Source organism: Ambystoma mexicanum, chromosome 8 (assembly GCF_040938575.1).
Source record: "Ambystoma mexicanum isolate Mex_15411 chromosome 8, UKY_AmexF1_1, whole genome shotgun sequence".
Lineage (NCBI taxonomy): Eukaryota > Metazoa > Chordata > Amphibia > Caudata > Ambystomatidae > Ambystoma > Ambystoma mexicanum.
The window spans coordinates 580,420,203-580,443,533 of record NC_090929.1 but is presented as its reverse complement, the minus strand read 5'-3'; the positions used below and the strand labels follow the sequence as shown (position 1 = coordinate 580,443,533).

General features: G+C 46.8%; 1 protein-coding gene across 6 annotated transcripts in view; it reads right to left on the bottom strand.

Annotated features, from left to right (window-relative positions):
• Nucleotides 1-23,331, bottom strand: part of KCNAB2 (potassium voltage-gated channel subfamily A regulatory beta subunit 2) — a 1,347,681-nt gene that overhangs the window by 612,076 nt on the left and 712,274 nt on the right. The window lies entirely within an intron of this gene.

Genomic DNA, 23,331 nt, shown 5'->3' with positions numbered 1-23,331 from the left:
GAGTCAAGAAATCTAGTTTGAAGTACTCATCTGAAGATATACTTTAGAAGTCCAAAGTTAATTGCAATGTTCAAACTTGTTGATTTGGAGAAACGGGAACAGTGGTAGTTATCAGTATAGCATACCATAAATATTGATGCTGTAAAGACAACAGGGTTTTTAATTGCTGGGATGTATTTAGCTCCAGGTTATAGCATAGCGGCGTCTGGTTGGCTTGACACCAACAGCTACTCTTGACTGACAGGCCTGCTGGTACCATACCATGTTTGGGATGTGTATCATGGAGATTTGGGACACATTTAGAATACATTTATAGCATAATGGATCATTGACAAAGTTATGGTATATATCCCATGTGGATGTTACATTTGTGTCACACCAAGTACTAGTTAATCATTCACCAAAGGTAGCTCCTCCTCACTAAGTGGTGCCAAATACATAGGAGTTGGTTTCAGCTCTTGCTCATCAAAACCTTATTTCATTTCCTAGACAGAACCTCCAGAAATGGATAGATTTGTAATCACTATTCCCAGCCCTACAAATAAGGGGTGTACCAGCCACTTTTCCTCCCTAAAAATAAGCAAACATTCCAAGAAAATAGGGAGTAAAAATACTACCTGCAAAAAATAGTAGATGGACACACAGGAGGAGACCGCCCCCCTGTTTTACCCACCCAGTTCCATGCATATGTTTGCCCAGTAGTACATATAGTGCCACAGGAAAATAAATCTATTATTTCTGTCTGATCTAAAGAGGTACACATTTATCTTTTCCTGTGCAGGAATAACTAGAGATACTCCAACTATAAAATCTTATCTGAAGCACAGACTATTCCTAAACATATTTTAAGTATCATCCATTGCACAAATACGGTATAAAAGTGCATAAAAAATATGTCTGTCAGCTATACTCGAAAGCATGCTGCAAATCACTGGCTATTCATGAAATGAAACCACCCTCACAACATAAAATAACTTGGAATAACAACTAGGACACATTAAGAATATGAGTAAATTAAGCTGGCATGGCCTACAGGGGTATCGCATTATGGGAGCGTAGCACAAAGAAGTAACGGAGGACTGTGCATGGAAGTATGCGCCAATAAGAGAAAGGAATCTGGAGTAGTGAGGTGGGGAAGGAAGGCAGTGATGTGGAAAGGGTTGAACAGTGAAAAGGAGCAAGCAGGAACAGGCAATAAGCAGGGAGACAATTACAGGGAGCAGGAGACTACCGGGAACTCTAACAATAAGATGAAGTAGATCTTAAAGTGGGCAAAAGCCTACAAAGCCAGCATTGATGGCAGTCAACTGACTGCATATATTGGCACTGCACCGTTTCTTTGGCTGCATGCCTATCTATAGAACCAAACGAGTGCAGTGGTATTTCGCGATCCTCCTCTGTGAAACAGGAGGTTACATCAGTTTCCACAAGTAATCATTTCACTATATTACCTACATTTCTCACATCTTGCTTTGAAATAGAGGTTTATCAATGGACCCCCCATGGCAATGAGAGGGGTGTGCTGGGGTCCACCTGATGAAACAGATCTACTTTAATAATTAATTCCTCTGTGTATATACGAAATCTCCACCTCCATATATGTTTTTACTTCCAAAACCTATGACCCATGGTGTTTTTAGGTTTTTTCATGCAGCAAGTTTGGATGGACCCATCAACATTGTTAACCACTTTTTCAATTCAAGGCTCTTTGTAGCCTCCAATTGTGGTAATCATATTTGTTGGCGTTCATTGATATTGGCTCTTTCTTATCCCCTTCCCTTGCTTAAGGTGCACTGCAGAGGTTTGTTGGTTGTACAGGTGGAGGAATGGCATCAATCAATGGAACCACCTACTTACTCTTCATTGATCATAACATTTACAAATGTATGCAAACATGGATTGCCTGTGCAGGATTCATTTCACGTTCAATCCTACACAGTTCCTTTTGACTATAAACATTAAATAAAATGTCACAGTACTCTAAGAAGGGGGATTTCAAGATATTTAAATGTTTAAAGGACAAGAACTGGTGTTGACAGACTTGACAAGTCATTACGTTTTTACTAGTAAAACCATTGAGCAAAAAACTGGCTGTGCGCCACTTTTTACCTGTAAAGGCTGGAGCTACCTTTAGGGTGTGTAAATGTGCATAAGTATGCATCTGACACAGTGGTGGTAAACATGTTGGCAAATACTTTTTTTAGCAAAAGAAAAGGAAACCCCTTTCTTTCCCGATTTCTAGGAGGGGTTGCCTTGCCTCAACAAAACATTAAGGACTCTGTCAGAATGTCATGTAAGTAAAACTTCCACCGTCCTGTGTCCAAACCCATTTCCATCCCTTCCACTAAACTAAGGAAAACTAGGTGTCTTCTTGATCCAGAGGGAGACTTCTCACGTTCTGGATTCAGACTTATAATGTTCCATTCTTGTTGAATTAACACAACAAGTGACTCTTTAAACACAGTTGCCAAGTATCATAGGGGGAGGAGTCTCTTCCCCTTGATGTTCCATTTAATTCTCAAAACATAGTGTTAAGCCTGGTTCATTATCCTGCCAGACCGGACTATTTTGGAGTTTCGAAAATGTCTCTTTCTTATAGTGGGTCATTGACCACTTTGTTCAGTTTCTTGAAGCTCTCTTTCCCTCTTTGTTGTGTCCCAGGTCTCCCTGGGTAGTTTTGGAATCTCCCTGACCGGCTCGATGTCTTCTTTCACTATAATGTGGGTCCCTGACCGCTTTATCTTCTCTCTGGCTCTCCCTGACTTGCTCTGGGTGCCAGCCCCTTTCCTGTGGATACCTTCGGTCCTGTATGGGTCCTCAACCCCTGTGTTTGGCTTCTGTGGACATCACCCAACCTCATATGGGTTCCAGACCCTGCTGTGCATTGTTTGTGGGTTCTCTCCCCTTTCTTCATTCAATGTCCAACTGAAGAGACCTGGTGTACTCTCCTGACAGGTACTGTTCCACTTGAGATATTTTGTAACATTCCTTCCAGCTTTTACAGCTCAATGAGTATCCCTTTCTGCCTTTCGGGATATTTGTATGTGTTTTTTATGTTTACTTGTTGCCCGCAGTATTCCACCAGTTAGCCCGACCATTACCCTACCTTTGGGAAACTTTGGTGCCATTTACGGTCTCTCCTGGGAGTGAAACAGGGCTTCTCCACTCTTCCCGCGGTCAGCGTCCTGCCCTCAGCGGCTCTGCAAGGTAAAATCTCTCTCGAGTACTCGGCTGCACTTCTTTCCTTTCGTTTCTCTGGTCAGGTTTCCTCTTTCCCAGTTACCGGACAGGTTGCCGTTCATGGAACCACTGCAGATATTCATCTCTCCTTGACAGTGTCTCGTTCTCTTCTCCTCATATCTCTTGCCACAGTACCAGCGTCTGGTTCCTCTTTCTTCCAGGGCCGGTTTAACAATATAGTCAGCCCTTCCTTGCTTTTTATGACCGGACTGGAATTTGGCAGACTTTACTTTGTATGTTGGTTCCACAGTTGGCTTTTGCCTCCTTTCCCGATCTTCTTTGTGTCAAGTAATGGTGGTATGCACTTGGGTAAGCCTCCTCCTTCCTCATCCCAGTATGATCTGTGGGAATGGAATCCTCTACTCTACAGCAACACATGGGGTCTGGGGAACTGGTGGGGTTACAAGGATAGAGGGGACAGCAGTGAAGGTGGTGAATACCACGTTCTCCCAAGGCAATCGTCACTGGTTCCACTGAGGGAGTCCCTGCCCATGAGATTCAACCACTGAGTACCACCCCCATGGGGACTATCGGGTAGCGGCCTCACCTTCATGACTCATGAGAAGGGACTTCACCAATGGATGCAGTGACATTACCCTGGGATTCGTCGCAGGAGAAATACATTTTCTCTGTTCCTTATCTATTGACACTAAAAAGAGAACAATGTAATAATGCTGCTGGCTAACGCTCAATGCAAAACTTCAAATGACAATGCCCCCATAGAATATCTGACGAGTTAATAATATTTTATCAAAATTGACATCTCTCAACAAGTAGGCAATACATATCTAAGTTTTAAACTTTCAGCATTAAGATGCAGAAATATTCTAGGCTTTCCGCATGATGAGTCAGTTATGTTATTTCTCAATTAGAGAATTAAATATACTTATTAAATTAAAAGAAATAAGAACATAAACATTCTAATACACAACCATTTTACCAGCAATCTAGGTTTATAATTTTCCATATAAAATGCATGTATGCTTAGATATATTTAGAGTAAATATAAGGGCACCTGGCTATGCCCTGAAAAACCCAGGTGGGCGTAGTTAAGTAAACAAAACACAATTTCAGGGTGAGAGGTCACACCAATCCAATATTCTAACACACATGAAAGTCAATAGCAGTACATGTTTTTGACTTGATGTATTTAATAGCATATGAATGACAACAATATGGGGATAGAGTACCCAGGGATATGAGGAAGACAATACAGGCAAGTATAATCCAGTGGAATGGACTGGGTTTAAATGAATATGGTCAACATTTTGGGTTGTGCAGGTACAAAATGAACAAAAACCAAATTCTATGAACATATAACAAAAAACAAAGCAGTGCATGGATTGTCCACTGTACATGTGGTATAATCGTCGACACTGAGGTGTTTCGGCCCAAACGAGAGCTGTAGAATGCAGCTTTTTGTGCAGGCCTTCATCTGGACGTATGATGGAGTAAATTGTGGTCCCGGGATCTCTATCTATAAGTGAAAAATGGAGTGTGATGAGTAAAGGGGTGACCTCAAAGAAGAAATTATTCAATAATTCACTAAGCTCAAAAAAGATGCTTTACTAAAAGAACAGAAAAAATGCTCCATGTGTATGTGGAGCATTAATCTTACCGAAGACTTAACCAGTACAAGGGTAAGTAAAGGCATCCATCTTGGATGGATCGACGCAGTAGAATCTCGTGAAGGTGTGCATCGACCTCCACGTAGCAGCCCTGCAGATGTCCAGCAAGGGCACACCAGACAAGGACGCCGTTGTAGCAGCGATCGCTCTGGTCGAATGGGCTCTCGGACAGCTGGGCAACGGTCGGTTTGCCAACCGGTGACATGCAGCCAGAGAGCCATCTGGAAATGGAAGCCTTCGAGAGAGCCTTCCCTTGGTTCACAGGTCCAAAGTTCACAAACAGCTATGATGTCTTCCGAAAACGCTTCATGCGGTCCATGTAGAACTTCAGCGCTCGAGCTACATCCAGTGAGTGCAAAGCCCTCTCGGCCGGCGACGAAGGCGATGGGAAGAAAACTGGCAACACCAAGGGTTCTTTGAGGTGGAAGTCCGACGGCACCTTGGGCATAAAGGAGGGGTGCGTCCTCAGCACTACCAAAGTGTCGTGAAAAGTCAAGTATGGAGGCTTGCATGATAGGGCCTGGATCTCTGCCACTCGTGCGGAGGTGATGGCCACAAGAAATGCTGTTTTCCACGACAGGAACTTCAACGGTGCCGAATGCAGAGGCTCGAATGGCACCCCCATGAGCCTGGTCAGCACCACGTTGAGCTCCCACGCCGGGGCAGGGGCCTGCACCGGCTGGAACGAGCGGAACAGTCCCTTCATAAATTCCTTCACCAGACGATGAGAACACAAGGATGCCCGTCCTGCAGTTCTGGTGTATCAGGAGATCGCAGCCAGATATATCTTGATGGAGGCGTGAGCCAGTCCAGCCTTGGCCAGCGATAGTAGGTACGGCAGCACTTGAGGGGCCGTAATCCATAGCGGGTTAATCTTCTGTGCACGGCACCAGACAGAGAACCTTTTCCACTTATGTCTGTAGCACTTGAGAGTGGAGGACGCCCTGGCCTTTGCAAGAACCTCTCTGCAGTCCGCCGGGATATGGTACCCTCCAAACTCTAGTGCTGTAGGAGCCAGGCCTGCAAGTTCAGCGACTCAGGGTTGTGATGAAGGATGGCGCCTCCTTCTCTGGAGAGAAGATCTGCGTCCGTCGATAGTTTGACTGGTGGGGACGCTGACAAGTCCAGAAGGTCCAGGAACCAGATCTGTCTCGGTCACGTCGGTGTGACGAGGATCATCCTGCACTGGGACCTCTTGAGCTGGTTGATGAGTCGGAGCAGCAACGGCAACAGAGGGAACGCATATAGGAACAGGCCGTCCCAGGGGAACGAGAAAGCATCGCCCATGCTCCTCGGCTGGGGAAACCTGCTGGCGAACCTCTGGCACTTGGAGTTTGTCGCCGGTGCGAACAGGTCGATCTGGGGTTTTCCCCATCGCTGGAAGAGTCGATCCACTTGATCCCGACACAGTTCCCACTTGTGGCACAAGCGCAGCTCCCTGCTGAGTGAGTTGGCGATGGTATTCTTTATCCCTGCCAGATGAAAGGCTACCAGAAACATCCCCTGGGCAATGGCCCAATGCCACAGATCCTGGGCTTCCTCGGACAGAGCTGGGGATCTTGTTCCTCCCCGCTTTCGGATGTAAAACATTGTGGTGTTGTCGGTGAAGATCCTCACCACCTTGTTCTTGAGGGATGGGAGAAAGGACCTGAGGGCCCAGAACACTGCACAGAGCTCCAGGATGTTGATGTGGAGCGGCTTCTCCTCCGGGAGCCAAAGGCCTCTCGCGTGAAGATCTCTGGTGTGTGCTCCCCACCCCTCCAGGGAGGCTTCCGTTGTCACTGTCACCTGGTGAGTCGGGGTCTGAAAGTCCGTGCTCGCCGTCAGATGAGCGCGGGTGCACCACCACTGGATAGCTTGTCGGAAAGTCTCGTTGAGAGGGATCTTGTCCTCGAAGCTGCCCGCCGCTTAGATCCAGCGGGCGTCGAGAAATTCCTGTAGAGGACGCATCCGAAGCCTGCACAGGCGAACAAGATAAATACATGAGGACATCATCCCGAGGAGGGCCTTGATGGACCTCACCTGGGCCACGTCCGTGGCCAACAGACCCTGCACCTTGCCCAGGATGGCCTTTGTCCTTTCCTCCGACGGCGAGGCCAGTCGCGCCACTGTTTCGAGCTTGGCTCCCAGAAACAGTGCGACCTGCGACGGGACTAGGTGGGATTTGGGGAAGTTGATGGAGAACCCCAGGTCCGTGAGCAGCTGGACTGTCTTCGCTGTGTGTTCTACAGCGAGCTCCCTTGTCCTTGCTCGGATGAGCCAATCGTCCAGGTAGGGGTAGACGTGGATCCCCTGCAGGCACAGCCGAGCCGCCACCGGTGCTAGGCACTTGGTGAATACCCTGAGCGCTGACTTCAGTCGGAACGGTAGGGCCTTGAACTGGTAGTGCCGTCCTTGGACTACGAACCTGAGGAACTTTCGGTGTCCTTTTAGAATGGGGATGTGGAAGTATGCATCCTCCAAAACCAGCAACGACAGGAAGTCGCCTTCCTCCAGCTGTCCCAGCACGTGCTGGAAGGTGACCATCCAGAACTTCTGTGTCTTGATGTACTTGTTTAGTCAGCGCAGGTCCAGGATGGGGCGCCATCCTCCCGTCTTCTTTTTTACGAGGAAGTATCTTGAGTAAACTTCCGGAGCCCCGCAGCCTCTTCGGGACGAGCTCGATGGCGCCTTTCTTGAGCATCGCCCTTACCTCCAACAGTAGTTGAGGGACGTGGTTTTCCTTCCTGGCCATGGGTGGAATGGGGGGCACTTCTTTAGAAATTCGAGGGCGTGTCCCTAGGCCAGGGCATCCAGCACCCAACCGTCGGTGGAGATGGACACCCACACGCTGACGAACTTTGTCAGCCGGCCTCCCACCGGGGTGCTTCGGTGGGGGCCCGACGCAACGGCCGGTTCAGTCCTGCTTGCAGGCTGCCTTGCCGCCTTGGCCTCCCTGGCGACGACAAGATCCCACAGACTTGCCTCGTCCCCTGTAGGCTTCTTGCGACGAGGATCAGGCCGCCTGGCGGTATGTAGAGGAGCCACCGCCAAAACCCTTGGAGGCACCCTGCTTGCCTCTGGAGTTCCGAAAGGATGGCCATCGTTGCTGAAGAACTGCTAGGGCCCGGCCCGTCTCCGTGTCGGTCTTGATGGCTTGGAGGGACTCATCCACGGTCTTCCCAAACAGATTGTTCCCGTCGAAGGGCATGTCCAAAACCTTGGCTTGCACGTCTTGACGGAAATCAGTCGCCTTGAGCCACCCTCGCCGTCTAAGGCAAACACCATTGCCCAACTGGCGAAAACCGGTGTCAGCAATTTCCGTGGCCACCGTTATGGCGTGGTCCGACGCCACCTCGCCTTCCGGCAAGATCGCCAGGGCCTCTGCCCTCTTGTCATCCGGTAGGAAGTCCAACAGGGGGGCGATCTTGTACCACAATTCCCTGTCGTAGCGGGCCACGATCGCCAGGGCGTTGGCCGCCTTAATCGTTGTCGCCGCCGACGAGATGACCCGTCGTCCCATTGCATCCAGTTTCTTTCCCTCGCCGTCCGTCGGGGAAGTAGAGGTCGATGCCCCCCGCTGCCGAAACGACCGAAACCGGTGTTGGTTGCGCTCTAAGCACAACGGGGCGGCGTCGGGGACCCGGTACTTCTTCTCGTACCGGTCCCTCTTGGCAGGCGTCATGGACGGATTCTTCAGGAGAGCAAGTTCCTCGTCCCAAATGTCATCCAGCAACGGCACCGCGAGGACTGTCTTCCTCTTGGCCTCACGCCGCTGGTAGAGGAAGCCTTCCTTCTTCTCTTCGGGGCAGAGCTGGAAAAGCTCAGACGCCCTGGCAATCATGGCTTGAAATGAGCCAATTTCGTCGGGCTGGGAAGCACGAGGAATCGGCGACGGGATATCCGTCCCGTCGTCATCCGTCCCCGTCGTGGCCGTATCTGTTCCCGTGTCATCCCTCGGAGACAAAGGCTGAGAGGGCTGTGAGGGCTGAACAGGCGGGGTTGGATGAATCCTCCTTCTCTTGCTTGGAGGGCTTCCCGACAGACCCGGCTCAGTCGGGTCGTCCGTCGGGGGCAGGGGCAATCTGGTCCTTATCTACGTGTGTAAGGCCTGGATTGCTGTCAAAATGGCCGCCAAGTTGTCCTGTGGCTCGGGCTGTGCCGGGCGCGACAGTTGCTCCTCCTTCACGGGAGCCTTCGTCGTCGCCACCCTTCTCGTCGTCCCCCTCGTCGGGATCCCTCCTGTGGGAACGGGCCGCATCCAAATTCTTGTCGAGTCCCTCTTCGACCAGCTCCTCCTCGGAGGTTGTGCCCGTGTCCGTAATGGCCACCGCCCCCCCCCCCTCTTTTTCCACCCGGGTCTTCCCGATGGGCTTAAAAGAGGATTCCCTCTGCGGGGGCAGGGAAACTCTGGGCCCCGAGGGCTCCACCACTGGGGTAGCCTCTACAGGCTTCGCCAGGGTTGCAGCGACTCCCTCAATAGAGGCCTTGGCAGGGTGAGTCAAGGCCTTCGCCACCTTGGGCAGGCTTGAGGCCTTCACCACAGGGGGAGAAGGGTCCGACGATCCCTCATGGTCCGTTCAGACATGTTCATGCAAAACGCACAGTCCTTCTCCACGTGCGTTTTGTCTTCGTGAAGGCAATAGAGGCACCTCGAGTGCTCGTCCTCCTTGAACAGATTCTGTAGCTTGCATCCAGGGCAGTTCCTGAACAGCTTGCCAGGCGTCGAGCTTCCTTTCCCCTGGGCCGTGTCCACAAGGTAGGCCTCAGGAACTTCTGGAATCCTCCAAGAAGCGTAGCTTGACAAAAACTTCACCCTTGAGGGCGTAGAAAATTCCAAAACGGGTCCCCGTTGATCAAAAGTAGAAATAGTGGAGCTTGAAGCTCGATTTAACTGAAAAATGAGATAAATCTCTTTGAAAAAGCACAAAACGCAGTAAAAGCTCGAGAGCTATAGCACGAGGACTCCCAACACTTGAACGTGCGGTAAAAAATCTGAGGATGGCTGCCAGGGGCAGGGCTTAGGGAAAGGGCAGTCATTGGCTGGGGGCAGTATGACCCAGAGACCAGTGATTGGTTGCTACTAAGAAAGACAGATCAGAAACGAAAATGATACTGATTTTTTCTTTACCGAGGATTCCCAGACTGACGACGGGGAATATTCATGAGCATGTGATTCCATGCCAGACCCCATGCTGGAGAAAGATGTATATAAGGCTTCGACATTCACCGTAGCCAAAATGCAGTGTCGAGGTAATTCAAGTTCTTGTAAGATTTGTATGACATTGGTTGAATCCTTGATGTAGGAAGTAATTTTGCCTACAAAGGGTTTGAGGAAGAAATCAGTATATAGGCATAGAGGCTCTAAAAGAGAATCACAGGCCGAAACGAACGGTCTACCCGGTGGTTGTCTGGCGTTCTTATGGATTTTGGGTAGGATGTAGAATGCAGGTGTTCTAGGGTGTGTTTTGTTCAAAAAATGACATTCCCCCTCACAGATCCAACCTTCCTGTTCAGCATGTTTCGTTAAATTGGTGATTTCTTCCTGTAGTCTCGGTGTAGGGTCGCGATCCAGGATCTTGTACAATATATTGTCAGCCAGTAGGCGTAAGCATTCACTGCCTAGATATATTTAACATGTAAAACTATCCATCTAAACTGTTTTTTTACATACATTGACATTTTCTGATTTACATGTTCACACTCTTGCTATTTTTATATTACGACTACAGACCTGCATCTTTTCGTAAGAGATCTATATTCAATTTCGCATTACGAAAAACACACTCATGCCAATAGGTCGTGGTCATATTTTCTGGGCAACAACATACACGCAGCAGAAAAACTATTTTCTTATACAGGGCAGACATTTGTTTTTTATCTGAACCACATACAACTGAAATAAATCGAGGCACAAATTCCAATTGCAATCTTTTAAGATTCAGATTGAAAAGGAGTGTGATGAAGTCCCCCACCTTATTCTTGGAACTTATAGTGAGGTGACCAATGGGGGCAAGCACCTGAGTTAATGGACGATACCAGGGGTATTATGGAAAGTATTCCCAGCCACTCTCACTTGGCCCCCATAGCTGGGCAGGAGACAGTCACAAGCCTAACAAAAGTGCTACTGGCCCCATAGGTGCCTTACGAGGAGATCCACAACCTCACATAGGGAAGTACACCTACACCCTGGAGGACAGACTCAAGACCTCACTAGAAGTTATAACCATTCCAAAGCACTGACAGCTCTCAATGTGAGCCCCACTGAGGTCTTTGTCAGCCAGTGAGTGTGTGCAAGCTATCTAAGAGGGAGCACTGGCTTCTTAAAATGGCAGTCCAGCTGTAGCTCAGATCGCACACCAATACAAACGCTACACTGGGGGAGGGGGCACCAATCCCACTGTAACCAATCATACAGCTGCACTAATAAGGACATTTCTAATTGCTACCTAGGGCTTTCTTTCGTTTATTAGAGGTGAGTGTCTGCTCAGCTGATAGGCTTAGTTAGAAATGTCAGTTTCAGTTATATTGTCTACTGTGCAGTGAATGTGTCCCTGTGTTTCCCTTCAGGTAGGAGGCAGTCTGACCCGAACAATGCCATGTTAGGAGTCATCGGTCTACACTTCCTACTTTGACAGTTGCTTAAGAGTAACAAAGATTCATTCCAAACTGGCCCTTTGCAGTTCACCGAGGGAGCCAATTTGGGGGCTCATTTAGGACACCAATGAAGATTACCCATATTGAAGACACAGAGGCGAGCATTATGCTTCAACTTCTTTTATTTCTACTCTAACTGCAGATTTAAATCTTCATATTCCTATGATAACATCTTTTTTTTTTTTACTTCAAAACATAAAAAATACTCCAAAACTTCACATCTCGGGCACCCCAGTGTCTCTGGTAGTCTCATGTCCATATCCTGTGCCTGAATTCCATGAGCCACTCCGTGCACCGGTCCTTCCCCCTTCTTTGATGCCTTCCAACTAATATTTGGCGACAATGCCAACACTCCAAACCGGAGAAACTAACATGCCGCTCTTGTCTGCGTCTGAACCTATTCTCTCCAACCAGTGGTCCTCTCACGACCCACGCTGGCCATTCTGACTGCGATACTTGGCCGTCTCTGCTCTTAAATTCTCAGCCAGTCTTCTGGTCATCACCTGCTGGAGAAAATACACATTAGGGAGGGTAACATGACGCAACCTAGCATACATAAAGGACATGCATTATTTCAGAACCAGATACCCATGCCTTGCCTCACTTTCACATCGGACACTCTCCTACAGGACACTAAACACAAAAGCATTGCTAACGTCCCCGAAAGCTGCTGTACTGATAAATTCCTGTTACATGGCCAGCTAATAAACCGCGGCAAGACTGCATCGACGTCCCATAGCTGCGCATACTTGGGGTTGGGCCTCACTACTGCGGGGAGCTCCCCTATAGGGGCTGCGTCTAACCGTTTGTGCCCTGCTGAGATTGCTGATCTACAGAGACCTATGCTTTCCCACATCTGTCTAGAGATGCAAGAAAATTGAGCGCTTGCACTAAAGAGGCTGAAATGGGATGAAAGTTGCGCAGACGGCACCATCTTCCCTATGATGTCTCGTAACTGTTGAGCATAGAGGGGGCCCAGGATTGTTTGATCAATTCTGCAGCTGGTCCCGAAATGCCCAGCAAGCTCCAACTGCTCTCGATACATTGCATGCTAGTAACAGTAGTTGTCCAGTCTTCTGTTGGGGAATTATCCTCCGGCGGATCCTCCCTGGAAGTAAGCACTCTCGGAGAAATATGAACAATGGTCCATCAGAACTGGAAACCATGTTTGCGATTTTCAGTTTGGGGCTACTACGACCACTTCGGCTCTCTCTCTCTCCAGATCTTCGCTAAGACCCTTGCTAGCATCATGAAGGGGGGAAAGGCGGTGTTGCACAGTGTTCGACCATGCTTGAAGAAAAGCGTCCACCCCTTTTGCGTCCGGGTCCAGTCTCCAGCAGAAAGACGGTGGTAAACGTTTGTTAAACTTGGATGCAAATAGGTCGGTGTCAGACCCCAGAAGGCTGCAATCTGAGTGAACACCTCTCTGTGAAGCATCCGGTCGCTTGAATCATGCCAGTAGCGAAAGTTCCAATACGCCACCATGTTCTGCATGCCTGGCAAGTACGCTACTTTTACAGAAATCTTCCGATCGAGGCAGTAATGCCAAAAGTCCTTGGTTAGCTCTACTAGCATTTGCGGCTGAGTGCCCGCCCCCAGGTGGTTTGGTTGATGTATTGGACTGCCGAGATGTTGTCCATCCTGAGCAGAATGCAACACTCTGCTTTGCCCTTGGTGAAGGCTTTTATCACAAAGGAGCCTGCGAGCAGTTCCAAGCTATTGATGTGGAGGGACAGCTCCTCCTGCGACCATGGAACGCCTGTCACCAGATGGCAGCATCTTGTTCTCCAGCCTGCTCTGCTGGCGTCAGACTCTTTGACAAGCTCTGGGAGGTCTCTGAAGATGGTCCGGCCATTCCAGGCTTCCATGTTCTGAAGCTACCATTCTAGTTCTAATCTCCCTTCTTGATCGCTGCTCTTAACTCTTTCTTTATTGCTCTCATCTTGGGAGCAGGCAGCTCCAGAGTTGCTCGTGTTGCAACTACTATAAACCCCAGAAATTCCAGGCGTCGTCTGGGTACCTGCTCCGATTTCTCCCAATTTATGAGAAAACCTAGGGAGGACAAACTGGGACACCCACTGCATCTGATTGACAAGTACTTGCATGTCGTCCACTAGCATGAGGATATCGTTCAAATACACAACCATGCAGATACCTCTTTCTCGCATGGCCACCGCCCAGGGCGCTGATGCTAATCCGAACGGGAGGCATCCGAATGGCCATATCTCATTGTTCCATAGGCAACAGAGGTATCTGCTGAGTTCCCTGGCGATAGGAGTCGCCAGGTAGGCCATCCTTCAAATCCAACTTTACCAGCCAGTCTCCCTTTCGGAAAATGTCTCGGAGGAGGTATACTCCCTAAATCTTGAAGTGCCTGTAAACCAGTTCCTTCAGGTCCATAACCAGTCTCACTTTCACTTTGCTGTGCACCAGGAACTTATTGCCTATGAAGGCACCTGTGTGAACTGGTTTGGCCAGGTTCGCTGCACTGGCGGTGCCACAAACTCCAGCTGAAAACCTGTCACTGTTAGTAGCAGCCATGAGTCGCCTGAAAGCATTAGCCAATTTTTTAAACATAACATCGTCCTGCACTCTACTGGGAGGTAGGTAAATGCACTCCTCACCTGATTGTGTTCTTCAGCGACACTAACAAACTTGCCCTCCGTGTCCTTGGTTGCCACGTCCTTGCGCTGGGAATAAAGTTTCTTGCTGCCAGGATGCTTAATCGTCGGCTGTTGGGTTTGGAGGCCTTCTCTGTGAACGGAAACAACCGGACGCACAACCTCTGCCGAGACCGGTCCCGGAAAAATCTCTCCATGGGAAAATATTTTTGATGGATGTTTGAGCTTTCTCAAGGGCTGTATACGAGCCCACAAACCTTCCCATCTCTTCCGCGAATTCTTTGCCAAATATAAGTCTTTAAGCAGCCTTGCCAACTTCGTAGTACCCCAGGTCTCCTGGTTTCAAATCTATTTTCAACAGTAATCCTATTCTACTTTCAGACGAAAGGGTACAATTCACATTTCCTAGGAGGCACACAGCTCTTTGTGCCCAATTGGCTAGGGTGTCTGGGTCCACCAGCTCGCCAGTATCCTTTACCCTTTCTGCTAGATCCATGATCTTCGCTATGGGACATGCCATGTCTAAGACTTTCTCCTGGCCACCCTTCTAGGCTTGGTCCATGCCCGTTCTAAGATCTCTGGAGGCCTTTGATACAAATGTGATCATTTTCGGATTTAATTCTGGCGTTTCCACCACTTTTCTGGGTAATTCTAATCTGGGACTCCCTAACCGCATCTGTAATCTCACATTTGTTTCCAATCAGCTTGCGTAGCCTTTGGGTCATATATGATTCCACTCTCGGGGACGGCAGCTAGTCGTTCCATCTCGGATGCACTATTCATTCAGAGTCAAACATGTCCGTAAATTCTTCTCTAGGCTGCTCTAAATGCTTCTTTTTGCATTTCTTCTTCCCACTCTTTGACCTCAGGGAGGCTAGGGAGCCGGATACCACCGACTCTGGTGAGGAGGAGTCATCCTCTATATTTTGCACCGCTGGGAAAGGGGGTTAGGAGGCTCGGCACGGTAGGCTGCATCATTAAGTCATCTTTCAGCTTCTCAAATGCGTTGACAGCTTCTTTTTCCCTCCTTGTCATGACCTGGGGGAGTCAAAGGGCTTTTTTGTTTACGGGTCTTTCGTCTGCCTTTATCAATTCCCTTTGTGCTAGGCTGTTCAGAGGACGTGCTGATGACTACATTGGGACATTTCTTCTTAAGGTCACCCCAATGAAGGACTTCAGGACTTCCAGCCTATCCTGTAGAGGGCGCACCCGTTGGGATACTGTGTTGACCAATGAATCTCGAAAAACTCCTTTAAAACTAAGCGTTAGCTCCGAGTCGTCCTTGGCTTTCCACACTGTCGTCCTCACACTCCATCTTGTGCGCTTTTTTCCACTGGAGCTTGTGTGCCTGGACAGGGCAGGCTGAATGGCACGTCCTCTGGGAGGTGTTGGAGGGTTGGTGCCATATGGGGCTATATCATTATTTAACGCTTGTTGCTAGTGCTTCAGATTAGCAGGAATAAGCTGTTCCTGCTGCTGCACTGCTGTGCGTGAGCTGAGTAGACTTATTCCACTCCAACCTGGAGCCTGGATTCACCTACCTGGATTATTCAGGACTCACTCCGGTACTCGGCTGCCTTGGGTGAACCCGCTCTGCAAGTCACCTGCTTTGCGGTGTGCATTTCATGTATTAAACCTCAGCGTTGAACATGCAGGGGCCGCTGATGCCTGCCAGTAAAATTAGATTGCTGTCCAAGAAACAGGACACTTAATTTGCGGCAACAAGGGGAGAACTGAAGCCGCTTTAGAGAAAAGCACATTGAGTTGCTGACGTGTGCGCGAGCTTGTGCGCACCAAGTGTAATCCCACTCCGCAAAGTCTGCACGGCCGAAACAAAGCCGTAAAAAGCTTTATTCGGCCGCGGGAGTCGAGGAAACACTGCTTGAAACGCAGCCGGGTGCCCTAAAGTGAGTCACACACTCAGGGGTCCGGCTGCGCATCCGTAATCTGTGTTCGACACAGATAACTACGTGTTCGCTTGCCACTGCATGAACAGAAACACTGTTTGCAACAAATCAGAAACATCAATTACAATAAGCTTAAGCATATGTTTGTTTATTTATTTATAATGCGCACCAGACCCGAGGGTATTTGGGCGCAGAAAGCATAAAGAGGATTGTTCAGCTTAAGTTACAATGCCGTGCATTACATGACAATACTTACAATACAATATAATACATTAATAGACAGTACTAAAAAATTATCATATAAATGATCAAGTGGAGGCAGGAGGCAACAGATAGTATTATATACAGAGATACGGGTCAGTAATGGGAGCAGGGCGTAGTGAAGAGTTAGATGTCATGTTCCTTAATCCAATGGATTAGGTTGGATCTGAAGCGAAGGTAGGGCATGTCTTCCCTTAAAGTAGGAGGGAGTTTAATTTCAAATGTTAAAAGGTATTTGTACCGCGTACCGTCACCAACGGAATTGGTCCCCAGGCGCTCTGGCGGTTCTGCAAATGATAAGGTGGGATGGGTTAGAAACGTGAAGAGGGTGTAGGATAGTGAGAGGAGTGGTGTTCTGTTGGCTGCTTCAGCTTGGTATACACCAGATACTGAGCTTTGGTGCGGATATTGGATCAGTGTCAGTCCGCGTGCTGTTGCTCCGGCTTATGTGTTGTTGCAGTGTTGTGAAGTGCGTGCGGCTTGCTGTGCGAGAGATGGTTGTGTGAGTTTTTTGAGTGAGATAAGTATGCAGAGTTTGAGCTTATATTGGTTAGTGGGTTACCTGACCTTTAGCATGCTAACATTCACAGTTCTATCCAGGTGCGGCACCTGTCGACCCTCACACCTCTATCTGGATGCGGCGCAGCCCAATGCCTAGGATTCCATCTAGGTGTGGTCATGGTGCGGAGTGAGTTCCAATTTTGGGCAGCTTTGACCGGGAAGCTGCTACCACCCACCTTCACGCGTTTGAATCTAGGCACTCGCAGTTGGTTGGCAGTGGCTATTCTGGAGGGGCGATTGGTAGATTGTCTCACAAATATAGAGGTGAGGTATTGTGGGGTGGCCAGGTGAAGTCATTTATGTGTCAGGAAAGCTGCCTTCAGGAAGATTTTGTCTTTGGTGGAAAGTCAATTGTTAGATCTTCTTAGGTCGGATATGTAGGCTTTCTAGGGAATGTTAAGCGCTGCTCTCAATGCATTATTTTGCAAGATCTGGATTTTATTAGTGATATATTTGTTGCTCCCAACATATAGGGCATTACAATAATCCAGTTTGGATAATGCTAATGCTCTTGCTAACGTGATCCAGTTGTTGGGTGTAAGGAATGGCTTGGCTGCTCTAATTAGCTTGCAAGTGTAGGCAGTCGCCGAGGCCATAGAGTTAACTTGTTTTTGAAAGGGAGAGTGGAATCTAGATAGAAGCCAAGGGTTTTAACTTCCTTGGCTACTGTAATGTTGTTGTTGTCTATAACGAAGTTGGAATAGGGTTGGCCTAGTTTGTTGAGATTTGCTGTGGTGCCAACGATGAGGAGTTCCGTTTTGTCATCATTCAGGCATAGACCGTGGGAGGCCATCCGTGCCTGGATGATGAGGTACACTCTGTTTACGAAGGCCAAATTCTTGTTGTAGTCTCCCGTCAGCGGGATGAGGATCTGTGTATCATCCGCATAGTTAGTGTAGGTGATACCCAGGCCATCTAGATCATCAAAAAGGGGCTTTGTGAAAATGTTGTACAGAGTGGGCGAAACACAAGAGCCCTGGGGCACACCGCATGTAATAGGTATAGGGTCTGCAGCTGCTGAGGGTGCGAAGACCTGCATGGTTCTGTTGTCTAGGAAGGATTGAATCCATCCTATAGCCTCTTTTGAGAAGTGGGTGGCAGAGGCCAGATGCTGGCAGAGAATCTTGTGATCGACCAAGTCAAACACTGCTAAGAGATCGAGCAATAGTAGTAATGCTGCATTACCATTATCTCTCAGGGTGTCTATTTGTGCCTTAAGGTCGATCAGTGCCGTTTCTGTTCCGTGTTGAGGTCTAAAACCTAATTGCCGTGCTCCAAGAAGGTGGTTGCATTCCAAATATTATTGGATTTGGAGGTTCGCCACCTTATCTAGGATTTTAAGCAGGAACGGTACTGTGGTAATGGGGTGGTAGTTCGTGGGAATGGATGGGTCAAGGTTTTTTAAATTTTTTTAAGAGTGGGAGGACCCACGACTGTTTCAAGTTGTTAGGGAAAGTGCCAGTGGAAAATGAAGCATTTATAAGCTTGGTTATGAATGGGGAGAGGTCCCGTGCGGCGTCCTTTATGATTTGTGCTGGGCAGGGGTCACCGTGACAGTTGGACGGTTTGAGAGTGAGGATAACTTTTTCAACTGCAAAGATGGATACTTTCTTGAAAAGGGGAGTCATCCGTTCAGAAGTGGTGGGAAGTAGCGTGTTCGAGGGCAAAGGGGCAGTGTTATTGTTAGGATTGGAGGCGAGGAGGAGGGATTCTTTTTTGTTGTTGATTTTCACCTGTAGGGTCGTTCTTTTATTCGCTAGTGCACTCTGGATGCTAGTGTACCAGTTTTTATCCTTGAGGCAGGTGTCGGGGGCTTTGATAAGAGTCTATTTCTTTGAGAATGGTGAACAGTTCTTTAGTGTTGGAATTGGCTTGGGAGATGCGCAGATTGAATGAATCTTGTTTAGCAAGGATAATTTCTTTTTTGTACAGTGATGCTAATTTTGTGAGGTTGTTTTTGTTAGTATCTGTCATCTACCACACACTCTAAAGTGAAACATTTTGCCTATAATCAAACACACGCTGAGTTCAATTACACAGTCGAAAAACATGTTACACTGATAATCACTTCCATTGCAGGAGCTAAATAGATATTCTACTTATCTTCTGGAAGAGCAGAAAAAGAAGAGGAAAGGACCTGGGCCGGAAGTGGCTCATGGGACTCAGGAACAGGATATGGACAAGAGACTACCAGAGACACTGGCAGTCATGAGATGTGAAGTTTGAGTGCTTTTTTCAGTTAAAAACAAGATTTAAGTTTTAAATCTGCTGGAAAAGTAGAAATAAAAGAATTTGAAGCATAATGCTTGCCTCCGGTCTTGACATATAATTTACATCTAGGCCATTGCAGTGCTTCAAGTGGGAGGAGAAATTTGTTGATGTGAGGGCTATAAAAAGAGGGTGTGAACTAAAAAGTTCTGGGTGTGGCCTGAGACTGCTTAGGAAAAATGCCTAAAGCAATTCTTCAAGAGATGCAGCAAACATGTATTTTGGGTCACTCAGCACCGTCTCCAGGGGTCTGGTTTGTATCCAATCTGTACATCATAAATACATTTCTCTTCAGCTTGGTTTGTAAATAAATAGCTATCTGTAAATACATTACTGTCTCACTCAGTATATAAACATTTCAATCATTGAGTAAATCACTCTTTACATAAATTGAGGAAGTGGACAAATAGCACTAATGCAGGTCCATGGCTGCTTTGCATAAAATAAAAAAGCATTTTAGGAACATAAAAATGACGGAACATTTTTTATATAATATTTGACAGTTTGGTCAGTGATGGTGAACTCTTTTGATCAAGTAATGCACACTGGGCACGGTGCTCATTTCATTTGCCTAGTAGTGAAATGTCTGATCCCAACACATTACATATTAATTTGGACAACTTCAACTTTCGGGTGCTAGGCTTGGGGGGGACCATGCTTTAATTAGGCTTATTAATGGAGGCGTAAGAGAGCCCTGGCAATCCCCTGGCTGAGGAGCGTCTTTTGGAACCTGTGGCCCACTTAAAGAACTGGGCTATTGCCATTATCGAATGTGCCCCTTATAATTGCTTCAACCTGAAAACTTTAGTGAGCCTCTTACGAACCAGATTAGCTAGCAATAGATACGTCACATCCGATGCCACGAGGTGCATGAATGAATTTAGTGCCTTTTTAATAATCAAAAACAATGCTTAAATAATGATACTACAACATACCATAATCCGAACATAAAAGTCACATGGATGCATGCAAACACAATACCCGGGGTCCATTTATAAAAAATATTGATAAAAACCAAACATGGTAAGAAGAGAAACAAACCAACGACGCATTAAAGGGTCGGCTTTTGATCCAATCGTACAGGAGAAAAATCCAGCGACTGGAAACGCTTTTTTCCAGCACAAGCCATTAACAGATTCAATGCCTAAGTCACACAGAATCAGGATTTTCGCATGTAAATGCTTCGGAAAGAAAATTGTCCGTACACTGCCAGGCACCGCTTGAACGGTGCAGACACGAACATGGCGTACTGGTTGCTTAACATGGGTTAGGGGTCGGGAATATGGGCGCACACAGTTTGGTGCGACTCAAAATTATCGCGCAAGAATATGGATTTAAGGAAGAGCAACACAGGCACAATTCAAACATTGGGAAGCCGACAGTAAAGGTTGACATTTAACTAAGCAACCTTCTGTGCCAATGTCTGCAAATAAAATAACCACACTGTTGAATTTCCAAGTTATTAAAAGAGCATCGGTGGGGTACGTACCATTATGGGAATGAGTCAGTATGCTCTTCAGTATTCGTACATTGAGTCACTGAACAAGGAGGAATAAAGTGGCTAGAAAACCAAGGGCTTCCTACAGTTCTGGATCAAGTGGCGAACAGATGTCCATTCTGCCGGTGGCATGCTCTGGAAGGGGGGCTTTGCATAAGAATTGAGTGCACAAACAATGATGCACCAGTCTGGAGTCTTTCCCAGAAAGCAAGCTCAACACTTCTCGTGCCCTCCCTGGATGTCTAAAATACATTTTCTACAGGTTATTTTGGCGACTCATGCATTTACACTCACACTGAAAACCTGGCTGGTATTCCATCCTATATCATCATGACCCGTGACCTATAAAACCCGATCAAATCTTTGTTAGATATTGTTAATCTCGGTAACAGGGACCATAATATTGACCAAGTCCTTAAAAATAATACATAGCCAGTTATCGTATTGCTGCCTGTTGGCACTGGCTAGTTATGTTCAATTAAACACGGTCAAAAGGATAAAAGACCGAGACAGCCCAGGCAACATTCTATCACTTCACCTCAAGGTCAACACACACACATCTCAGCAGCAACTGCTTAACTCACTGATCTATCTGCTCAGCTAATTGGCAGATTCATTTCTTCAGATTCCTGGTCAAGGATGTTGCATTGAATTACGAGTTTGTGGAATCCCAATTGTGATTATATTCAATGTATTGGCCCTAAAATGGACGAAACGCTGAGTCAGCCTAACCAGCGTTCCAATCTGTGGCCAGCAAGTTGAATGCAGACCCCTCCAACTTGTGCTTTAGTCATTGGGCTTCCTGACCACTTCATGGCTTGCATTTAGGGTGAACAAAATGGTATGGGTGAATTTGATGGTGGTTTCCTGTTTGGGCACAATTGCGTGCCTAAGTGTTATATATAATATACATCCTATAATGTTGTCATTACAAGCTAGTTGGACATCACAACTGACCCGGAATAAGAAAATTAAATCACAACTGGTCTGTTACCAGTTATTATGCTTAATTTACGTCACAGCACTTTAATGGTTCAGCCATCACAGAGCAGAATTTCAGCTGTCACTGCAGCACTTAAATATATGACAAGCTTTACATTCCTTGCTCGTAAAATAGTTTCTGTGGCACTTTACAACCATTAATGGTCTAGGAACAATTTACGGTAAAATGTTTGATTTGTGCTTTGCTTGAGCGAGCAAGAATCTGCACGTCATCCCTTCTTTTAAAAACACAAAATTAAAAGTTTTTTATTTCACTTAAACTATTTTTCAGCAACACATTAAAGCTGCATATTAGCTTTTTTGAAATCCAGATTCTACATTGATTATGTGGATCAGTAAATGGAAGATATCTTACGTTAGGTTAAGCAAGAGGCCAGGTATTAAAGGAGATGACAGTTTGTGGCCATGTATTACAAGGAATAAAATACCTGGTACCAGAAGTAACACGCATTGGCAATGCCAACAGTTTGGGCTTTTGTATTGGCATGTGAAAGGCACTTGCCAGGCACTACCATAGTGGTATTAACAGGAAGCAGATGCAAAATGGTGCAAGTACCAGGGCATTTATTTACCAGCGCCTGGCAAATGCCTAATACTTCTACACAAGCCAAAACTGTTGGCTTTGCCAATGTTGGTTTCAAGCACAACTTCAATAAAGTATAGTGCTTATACATCAAATAGCTGAAGGCAGACTTGCTTTAGGCATTTTTATTATGCCAGTAGCGCGTTGACTGCTCCAATTAAGTCATTAGCTCTCAGAAGACTGCTTTGAAAAAACACTGGCACGCACTTTGAGTGGAAAGTTTGATGGTAAGGCTTGAATAAAGCAAGCTGAAAGAGTTGGTGTGTTGGGTGGGAAGGGGCGGGAACTGGGTAGGAATGGCCATAGGGATTAGAATGGCCATGGGCAGTCAAAGGGTGAGCAAATAACCAAACAACACCTACAAGCTGTGAGCCCCTCATATGCCTTTTCTCCCCATCTGTACTTGAATACAATAATTTTAGCTTATAGGTGGCGAGTGGCAGCTAATAGCTCAAACTAAAAAGGATATTGCAAGTCACCTCAGAGTTACGTGACCAAATAGAAGAATGAGGCAGCATATGGTGGGGGCCACTACCCCACATTTATTACACCATAGGAAGTAAAGGGTGTATGCATGACGTTATCCACAGGCGTGTTTGTTTCATTGTGAATGTGTTTATGTTGGCAATAAACATTTGTCTAAACTAAACAAACAAAAACATAGAAAACAGGCTTTAGAAATAAGATGTTTTGTGGCCATTGCAAATTTGGAGACACATTTGGCCATTTTCACAGCATTTAGGACTGTAATTCATGCATGCCACCCACATTTCACTTTCCACCACCGCCAAGCTATTTCAAACAACATTTTTGATTTTTCTCTATCTGAATTCTCTAGGTGAGTGTGGTTTTCTTTAGCGGGTTTAAAGCCGATTCTTCCAGAACTGCCATTTTGTCTGTTCGTCTGCTTTTAATTATGTGTCTTGTCCAGACATTTAGCAAATGTATAGCAGTAGTATTTTATGTAAGGGCTTCGATACTGTGTGTGTGTTTTATACCAGTTATAGAAATATTATAAACTGAAATTTGAACCATGTCTGAAATATAAATAAATGTATCCACATCAACTAAGTGTTATTTTTCAAACATGGCTGACACTGTAACCGGCTTTTTTTTTTTACATGAT